Consider the following 10,111-nt stretch of genomic DNA (forward strand, 5'->3'; position numbering starts at 1 on the left):
CCATTATAGAAGTTTGGGGAAGTAAAATGAAGAACTAATTAGTGTTTAGTTATATGGAGGATAAATCCAAAGAAACAATAGAGATGTGTGATTTGTGGTAGAGTGTGCTGTTTGATGATGAGTATATTATAAGGTGTGAATCGGCATGAGTGTAGCAATGTGTGCAGAGAAGTGTGTGTAGACAGAATGATGTGTGTGTAGGGTAGGAGTCCAGGACCCAGTGCGACAGGATTAACAAAATGATGTGCGTATAAATGAATTATTTATATTGTTGTTTACTTTATGTGGTTTGAAAAATTTGTGAATTAGTGATTGATTAATGGTGTGCGTTATTATGAAATTTTTATTGTATTTTTTTAATATTTATAAGGCATGTTTTATGATGTTATGGGCTATTGATATAATGAATTATGAAACTAGAGATTATTGTTATTATATTGGCTTGACAAGTTTATTAAGTGAAATGTGATTATTTTGAGTTAGTTATTGTGGCTTTTAATTTATAGAATGAAGAATTGTGTAGATGTGTGATTTCATTATACGGTGGTGGATTTTTATTTAGTGTGTGTTTTGATTAGATGTATGTAATTAATTGTGAAGTTGTGTGGAGATAATATAGCGTTTGTTATAGTATGTAGATTTTATAGGCGAAAATTATGATTGTTTTGTAAATTTTAGCGGGGAATGTAAATAGGTGATTAAATTGGTGACTGGTTTGTAAATTACAGTGTGTTTTGTTTTAAGTTAGTTATTTGCGGTTTCAAATTGATAAAATGTGGACTTGTGTGAATATGTGTTTCCGTTGAATGATGAAGTTATATAAATATACGTTTTAATTAGGTGTATAAATTATAAATTGTAAAATTGTGTGAAATAATATAGTATTTATAATGGTATGTGTATTAATGTAAATAATTTATAAGCAAATTTATATTTGCTTTGTAGGTTTTAGCGGGAGATGTAAATAAGTTATTAAATGTGTGACTAGTTTATCAATTACAATGTGTTGGTTTAAGTTAGTTATTGTGATTTGTATTTTATAAAGTGATGAATTGTGTAAATGTGATGAATTGTGTAAATGTGTGTTTCTATTACGTGATGCAATTTTGTAAATATGCGTTTTGACTGTATGAGTTTAATTGTAAAGTTGTATAAAGTGATATGATATTTATTATAATATGTGGATTAGTGTAAGTAATTTATAAGCAAATTAATATTTACTTTGTAGGTTTTAACTAACGAGAAACAGAAATGTCGACGAATAGTCCAGACCATGATGCATTAGTAGATTTGCGATCGTCAGGAATTAATGGAGGAGAGAGTAACACCAAGCGTAAGGAGTGTGGGCGTCCCTTCCGAGGTCGCGTGTGTCCATAATTTTGCGAACATTGGTTAAAGGGATGAGAGATCCGGGCTCCAGGCAGGTGATTATTGTGATAGGATTAGAAATTAGGTGAATTAATTTATATGTGAATTTAAAAGCCAATATATTTTTGTTTATATTTTGGTTATGTGGTGAAAATAAAAAGGTTATATAGCCGATGATTTACTTGTATGAAAAATGAATTAGTTATTATGTATTGCGGTGTTTAAATGCAGTTATGAGTGTTGTGTATGTTTATGGATGATTGATTTAAGTAATTTGTAATATTTACTGTATAAATGTTTGTCTATTTGTAGCGAGGTTGGGTCCGAATTTCATGCATCAAGGCGATTGAGAAGTATCGTTGGGATAAATATATCCGCAATAAATCTATATTTGTCCCGCGTTGCAGCAACATCCAACAGAAAGACAGCAGTCCTGCCATATAACAAAATAGGTGATTGGAACAGGTCACCAAGATGATTTCCAAACTGCAGACGAGATGACAGTAATGTGTACAATCTGGGTCACACGTTGCGTCCAGAAGCAGCATGAGTAATGGCCATTTAGCCATCATTCGATATAAATCCAAAATTGGTGTGGGGACACATAGCGGCAGACAGATCCATGGTGAAGAGCGCAGTATATCATCACAGGTAATACGCAGCGAAAGTTATTTCAAGGCTGAGAAGTCGGAATAATTAGTATTTGGTTAGTAGAGAAGAAAGGCACGTTACCAAATTAACTGGAGAGGTGTGGGTCAGTGTAGCAACCGCACACCCGCACAAAACCAGGCAGTCCCGCAGACGCCAGGTGTGACACCGCTGAAGAGGGACACGTGGCCAACCTAAGCGACCAGTAGCATGGACAAGCAGCTGAGCTAGCTGACACCTCCAGCCGCCGCGACCAAACAGGAGACACGGCCCCCACAGCAACAGGATGACACCAGGCGCGCAAGGACACTTGGAGAAGAAAACACGGCACTATAAAAGCAATACGACAGAGTACTTTCTGTTAAGATTTTCTTTAATTGAGATTATAAAAATTTGTTTAAGCGCAGCGAAAAGCACATTCGTGTCTAGTATGAATAACCCGACTGAGGGTTGAGACAGAAAACATAGGCTATTAAAACTGGATTCTGGGTGTACCAGTGGAAAACTGCCGTTAAAAATAAAGCTCATTAACATAAAGCTCGAAAGACACACTCAAATTGAGCAGAAATTAATTTATTAGAGCGGGGCTTAAAACACTTCGCTCATACTGATAGGTTACTCTTTGACAAAAAGAGAAAAATATTATAAAGAATAGATAAAGAAAAGAGAGTATATAGGTTATTCATAGTGATAAAGAAGAATTATAGACCCAGGAAATAGAAGAGTTTTGAGCGACCATGGCCAAGAAGCGCTCATTTATATCGCTGCTCGAGGCAGCATATCAGAGCACCAGTCGGCAAAACCGCCCATAGATGGTAGAGGGGCGAAGAAGGGCCCAGAATCCAGCTGTATAGAGTAAAAAATTCACACCATACACGGGTCTGGGTCCCTCCAAGCACGAAAAACCTCCATTAGATCAAGGAGCAACATGAATCGAAGACATAGTACAAGGCTATGAAAAGAAATTTTTCGAAGCATACTATGTGATTTAGTGAAATTTAGATGCAAGGTAAATAATTTTGGTATGAATAATAAAATTAAATAATCAAGGATTGCAGGTTGCTCAATTGACCATAGGAAGTTTAACAATGTTATGTTAAACATACTAAAATGTAGGTAACATAACAAATTTTTATACAAATACATGCCGCACAGAACCAAACTGGCCAGCAGACAAGATCAGGCGACAGAAGTTTAAGATAGGGAAAAAACATACTGGCAAAATCGAAGTTCTGTAATAAATACAAAATAATTGTTGGACAAGTTCGCGACTGAGACATGATGTGCACAGTTACCATGCAGTCGGCGAATCTAATCCACAATAATTCAGCGTATAAGTGTATAGAGTTTATCAGAATTTAAATTACTGAAGTAGTGTTGCCGTGGTATACACCGGCACTCCACACGAGACAGAACAACGTTGACAATGCGTAAGAACATAGGAGCGAAAAGAATGTCAACACGCCGTATTTCAGAGCGAAGAAGAAGGTTGGCGGTAAATTTGAAAAATTCTGAGTTTACTTTAGATGTAGAAAAAATCGAGTAGATAAAGGAAATACTACATGAGGTGAAAAAATTAATTAATTAGAGTTGTATTTGTATAATTTATTTAGTAGCTGCAGAGAGTTGCAATAAAAATATTACAATAAAAAGTTGCCCGCGATGAAAAAAGGGGAAATGAAAGCTCTGACTTGTAGGCGTGTGAAAAGAACGACAATACTTTAAATAAGGGAGACAGAAATAAGACACTCGTGAGAGAATAAACGGAGAGCATTTTAGTATAAGAGTTCCAGCAAGCGTGTAAATAGGTGAATGACCTAGGCGAGCGTGAATTGAAGCTAGAAAAGTGGGATAGGTCAGTAATGCGCCTCATATACGCAGTGTGAATAATAAAGCAAACATATGTTAAAAGCTCTAAGGCGTGTATATCAGAAAAGTGCTTCGTATGCGTAATGTAAAGATGTGTGTGTAGTACGTATGCAGAACCCATTGAGCGCAGTATTGCAGTGCAGCATGTATACTACTAAGAATAGCCTACTTTATGTAGTGGCTGTTTAGTTTTAGTAGTGGTCAGGTGGACAGATAAGTAAAGTATAATATATTAATTGTGATGAAAGTAACTATGAAAAATAATAAGAAAGTATTATCAGATTTATACACCGAAAGTGTAGAAAAATGAAATTATAAAATTTCATGTAATTAAATAAACGTATAGATGTAATTATACCATATATGTATGCTTAATGCATAATAAGAGTATAAATATAATAGGAAATGACTGATATAGAGAATTTATTGGAAAACATTGGGTGGAGGGACTCTGTCTGATAAATTCTTAGGTCGATAGCGATTTGGTGGACCATTACCAGGTGCTAAAGAAAGTAATCCCCGAACGAGGACATTTTCATGCGTACGAATTTTTTCCTTATATCTGCTCGCATGGAGATTAATTTGATCCCAAACCGTAGCAATGTTAAAAGCATTATGAATATCGGAGTTTCTCACGAATGGAGTAGCGTTTGTACAGCGACGTAAAGTAGAATTTTGTATGGTTTGAATTTTTCTAATATGAACATCTGCGGCACAGCCCCATAGTTCAATTCCATATTTGTATGATGGCGCAATAATCTGATTATAAATAAGCAATTTATTTCGAATGCTGAGGCGAGAACGTGAGTTTAGAAGCCAATTATATTTACGTACTTTAGTTATAAGTGACGATCTAATAGTACTTTTTTTTTTTATATATATACATTCTTTATTGTGACGCACAGGCCAGGTAAATGGGTACAACAGTTGCTTAAAATATAAATCTTATGACTAATCCATTACAGGTCTTTGTGTGCTTGAGACGAGAGGAGGCAACAGCGCAAGCAAAGCGCCTAGATCCTTCCAGGTTGATAAGATGGAGGGAAAGCGGGAAAAAAGCCGGAGCGATGATGATAAGGAGCCCCCTCCCTCAAAGGGGCACCATATAAGTGATATAATGTAAAGATTGTTGTAAGCTTAGGTGGTAATACATGTTATTTAAAAAATTAGAAGAAACAAATTGAATAATAGTAATACAAGGTAATATGTAAATGATTAAATTAACAATAAATGAATGAAAATTTGACAATTTTGAAAGAACTAATGTTTGGAATCGTGTGGATTTGGTAGATAAAAAAGAAAAACAATATTATGAAAAGTATATAAATAATATGTAAATAAGAAAATTTAACAATGAATGAAATTTAATAATTTTGAAAGAAATAATATTTGAAATCGTGTAGATTAGGTATGTAAAAATAATAATAATAATATTATGAAGAGTATATAAATAATTTGTAAATAAGAAAATTTGACAATAAATGAATGGTAATTTTAACAATTATGAAAGAAATAATATTTAAAATCGTGTAGATTTGGTAGGCAAAAAATGATGTGTAAATAAGAAGATTTAACAAAAATGAATGATAATTTAACAATTTTGAAAGATAATATTTGGAATCGTGTAGATTTGGTAGGTAAAAAACAATATTATGAAAAGTATATAATAAGAATATGGCGCAGGAACAAATGCAGTGGGCGGGATTATACAGAGCCAAGAGCCGGTATGGCGAATGAAGAATGATGCAGGAAAATCCATAAGGCGACAGAAGAGCGATGGCAAATGGTGGTCCAATCCGGTGAAAAGAAGATTTAGAAGAAATTAGTGAAAATGCTTAATAGAAGGGTGTGCCGGGAGGATGTGTATTCGTAGATGTGTAGAGATGAGTAAATTGCGTGCGACGTGAAGATGGTAAATGAAGTACTGTTGTGTGGGTGTATAAATGGAGGATGAATGCGGAGGGATCCGGTATAAGATTGGTATGAATTTCTAGCTTAAGTTATTATAAGTTATTGAATTAATATAGATTATTTGTAAATTGGTTGTGGGTAATTTATGAAAAACGGGAATACGAGTTATGAATTGTGTAATGCTTTATTCGTGTAGCAAATTATATAGTTTATTTATGGATTTAATTTGTTATATGGTATTATTTTAATAAATTTATAAATGGAAGAAAAAATCAATTATTTGTTTAAAGATTATAATTTGAATTAAGATATGTATATTGGGTTCAGTTATGTATAAATAAGTTATGTAGATTATTTGTGAATTTGTTGTGTGAAATTTAAGAAATTAATAAATGAAAGCGAGTGTGTGTGTTATTGTATATTGTATTATATGTGTAGGATTATAGAATTTATATTAAGAATAAATTATGGGTAAATTATTTGTTTGTTATTGTTTATAAATAGGGGTATTAATCTATTTGGTAGAATGAATTAAATTGGAGTGTGTATGTTGGAACAATTAATGTATATAAACTTTTATGAGTGATTGGGTAATTTATTAGTTAATATGAGATTTTATAAATTTATTGGACATTGGTTAAGAATTGTGTGAATTAAATTGGGCAGCTTTGATATGATATAATGTGATGTGTGTTTTGTGTAATATTGCGGATAAATAATTTAAAGAGGAGAAGATGTTATGTGTAAATGACAAATCCTTTGAGTGAGTGTGGCAGCAAGATACATTACTTGAATTAAATATAAAATCCAGAATTATGATGGTAGACAGGTAAACAATCCATAAGTGTGATTTGCGTCCGAATACAGGAGGTGTGATTGCGCAGGAGGATGAATCCTTGTCAACGAAATCAGTATAGGCGGAGTAAGCAAACGATATGCTATGGTTGGCAGCGGGGAAAATAAGTTATCCAGATTAAAAAGATTTGTTCAATTTTTAAATATGTGTAAAGATGTGATGTAATGTATGAATATGAGTGTAAAATTGAATGATGATGAATCGCTTGGCAGGATTCCAAGAGTCCCAAAATTAATGTGCAGAGAATGATGAAATGTCCAGAAGTGTGTGATGGATGAAGAAAAATGAAGCGGCGGGGGGATTAATGGGAAAAAATTCCCGGACGGTTACCACAGGTGTGTGGGCGAATAGATTATTGTTAATTATATTAGTTAAATTATCAGTATGAATCTGTCGTTTATGAATTGTTGTAAAGCATGATTGCATTAATAAGTATATGTGTATAAATGACAAAAAGTTATTATTTTTTTTTGTTTTATGCAGATATGTGTGCAGATGGGCGTGCAGCAGGAGCGTACTGAAGACGGAGGCAGAAGGAAGGATCCATGATGGGCAGCAGACAGCGTGAGGGCAAAATGCAGTAGTTTTGCGGAAAAACGGAGCAAAGTTGCTGATGACGATACGTAAGCCAGATGATTGTGAAGATCCGAGGATGTGAGTTTAATGAGTTACAGATGTGTGATAAGTTAAGTAGATTAAGTGTTCCAAATGATTTAGATTGATTAGTGTGTGTATTATGTAAGAATTATTATAAGTGGAATAATTGTTTTGGTTAACAAGTATATTATTGATGAAAAGTGTAATAATGATGAAATGGTGAATAGTAAAGATTATGTATTTTGAATAAAATGTGATTTAAGTGGTGTTTGGATAATATTATTAAATGCATATGCGCTAGTTAATTATAAAAAATTGATTTATATGAATAATAAAGTTATGAAAAGTTATTTATGTTTTATTCGCTATGATTCATACCAAAATTGTCGTAGTAAGTCCAAATCCTGGAGTTCCAGCATGTAACTGACAAAACACAAATAATGCAGAGATAGCATAGGTGTAGAGAAAACAGCAATCCAATGGAGAAAACAGATAGCACTCAAACGGGTGGCTAAGTATTGGCGGCTGAGAGTGAGTCCCACGCTGCGGCACACCCAACAGAGAGGCGAGAATAAGCAGATCCAGATGTTCCAGGCCGAAAGATTACGGTAGTAACCAAAGCGTGAGGGCATATTTATTTATGTACAGAATATAGATGATAATAACATGAAGATGCGACATCGGTGCAGGGAAAAAGTGATGGCTGCAGCTCCATGTAAGTGCAGGTACAGTGGTGCAGCACTCCAAAAATAAATGCACAACACCAGATGGAAATAGTGCATAGATGTCCAAGGCAATCAGAATAGTGGGAGCCAGCAAGCAGCAGAGATAGTGTATTTGCTATCTGTAAAGGTAAGCAGCCGAACTTGCAGTCAATCAGTGTAGGCAACCAAATAGAGTTTGCAAGCGCGTGAAGACAAAATACTGGCCAGAATCCATAAACATGGATTTGTGGAGCTGAGAAACTGAATTGATTAGTTTAGGTTAGTATGAGAGAGAGGACAAATACCAGATAGAATAGAGTGTCCGAAGAAAATGTATGTATGTACCACATTCACACCAGGCAATCCCACCAGCACAGGCGCAGCGCGAAGATAAGGGACACGTGGCCAACACACAAACGGCCAGTGGCGCAGACAGGCAGCTGAAAACAGCCAACACGTCTGGGCACCGCGACTAGGCAGACACGGTCCCCACAAAGGAAACACAGCACCAGGCGCGCAAGATCACCCGGAGAATAAAAACGCAGCAACACACAGCAATTATTACAGATTTAATTCTGTAGAAAATTATTCTTCAATGATTATTTGGTGTATCAGTACAGAGCAGAAGCACATGCATGCCATTCAGTACAAATAACCCGACTGAAGAACAAAGTTTATGCTGACAACCACCACACTGGATACTGGGTGTACCAGTGGAATAGTGCCGTTAGCAGACAGAAAAGCTCTACAAAGGCGAGAGAGGCTTAAGTAGGCAGTTGAGTCGAATTATATCAAGCAACAAAGTTGGTGTAACGGAGGCAAGGCTCAAAAGCAAAATTATTTCACTCAAGGCGAGGAAAAAGAGGATAGAGAATAGAAAAGAGGAGAGATGTAAATTGTTAGCAACATTGGTAGGTAAGAGCACAAAAGACCCAGAATTTGAGTAGAAATAATTTTGGTGGCCTAGGCCAAGACGCGCTTTATCAAATCGCTGAAATTGTCAGCATATACAAGCGCAAGTCAGCTGAAGCCACACATAAAGAAGCAGTTAATGAATATGTATGAATAAAAATTGAAGGAAAAGTTCGAGACCAAAAAACAAGTTGTGCACAGTCAACAAGCAGGTCGGAAACATAGTCCCCAATAATATAAAAGTATTTGGAAGAAAATGTATATAACAGAGAATACTGTTGCAAACGAAGCGCAAACGTGCCGCACAAAGGTGCCCCATACAAAAAGAAATTAGTATGGAAGAAAAAATGCGAGCGGCAACAGGCAGCACATCGTTAGCAAAAAATAAAGGTAAAAAACGAGCAGATTAGATTGAGGCATGATTAATTATGCTCAGTAAGAAAATTTATAAAGAAAAACAACAAGAGGAATAAATTACTGGATAAATTGTGCAATAAAAGTTAACTTAAGAATGTTGTATGAACAAAATAAATATGCGAATCAATTAATCAACAAAAGTAAATGAGGGGAAATGGTACTGAGTTACCAACGGAAGAAAGAAAAGAACAACAGTATGTTGAAAGAGAGTGAGAGGGGTAATACAACCAAGAGAGGCTGTGGGAGAGCCGATTTTAAACAGCTGTAGTTCGGAGCAGGCTAGTAACGTAGGTGAACGCCCTTTGCGAGCGTAAGCCATAAGCTTTTGTGAAAAATATATGAGTATGAATGGTTAGTTGCATAGGTCAGTGACGCATGTGTAAATGTATTTTCTTACTGAGGAAGTAAGTATGTACAATATGGGCATAAAGTTGATGTGGATGAGTTTAGATAAGTAATTTAATTATTTATTACAGAATTAAGTAAAATGCATGAAAATGCAAAAAAGGGAACGACAAAATGAATTATTTAATAATTGTGAAAAGAAATATAAAAAAGAAATAAACTAGAGAATGCAGAACAAAATAATAAATTATACTTTTGGATTGTGAGGGAACGAAAAAGTATTATGTAGTAGCCGTTTGACTTGCAAGGTACGACAGAAGATGAAAAAGTGAAGAATAAGAGTTGGCAATTCAAGTTAATAGACAAAAAGTATTACAAAATGAATAAAAATAAACAGCAGAGGAAGGTAAGATTTGTGCTGGGATATATTCCCATGCCAGTGGATAAAACATCGTTCGATAACCAGCATGAAGATCAGTTTGTT

At 34.9% G+C, this 10,111-nt stretch overlaps 1 long non-coding RNA gene across 1 annotated transcript; it reads left to right on the forward strand.

Annotated features, from left to right (window-relative positions):
- The first annotated feature begins 4,807 nt into the window (after positions 1-4,807).
- LOC115633557 lies at positions 4,808-7,526 on the forward strand. Its single transcript, XR_003996357.1, has 2 exons — positions 4,808-5,004; positions 7,136-7,526. It is a non-coding gene; the product is annotated as an uncharacterized LOC115633557 (long non-coding RNA).
- Positions 7,527-10,111: the final 2,585 nt, after the last annotated feature.

The sequence above is a fragment of the Scaptodrosophila lebanonensis genome, unplaced genomic scaffold, assembly GCF_003285725.1.
Source record: "Scaptodrosophila lebanonensis strain 11010-0011.00,11010-0021.00 unplaced genomic scaffold, SlebRS2 tig00001439-arrow-arrow-pilon, whole genome shotgun sequence".
NCBI classification, from domain to species: Eukaryota; Metazoa; Arthropoda; class Insecta; order Diptera; family Drosophilidae; genus Scaptodrosophila; species Scaptodrosophila lebanonensis.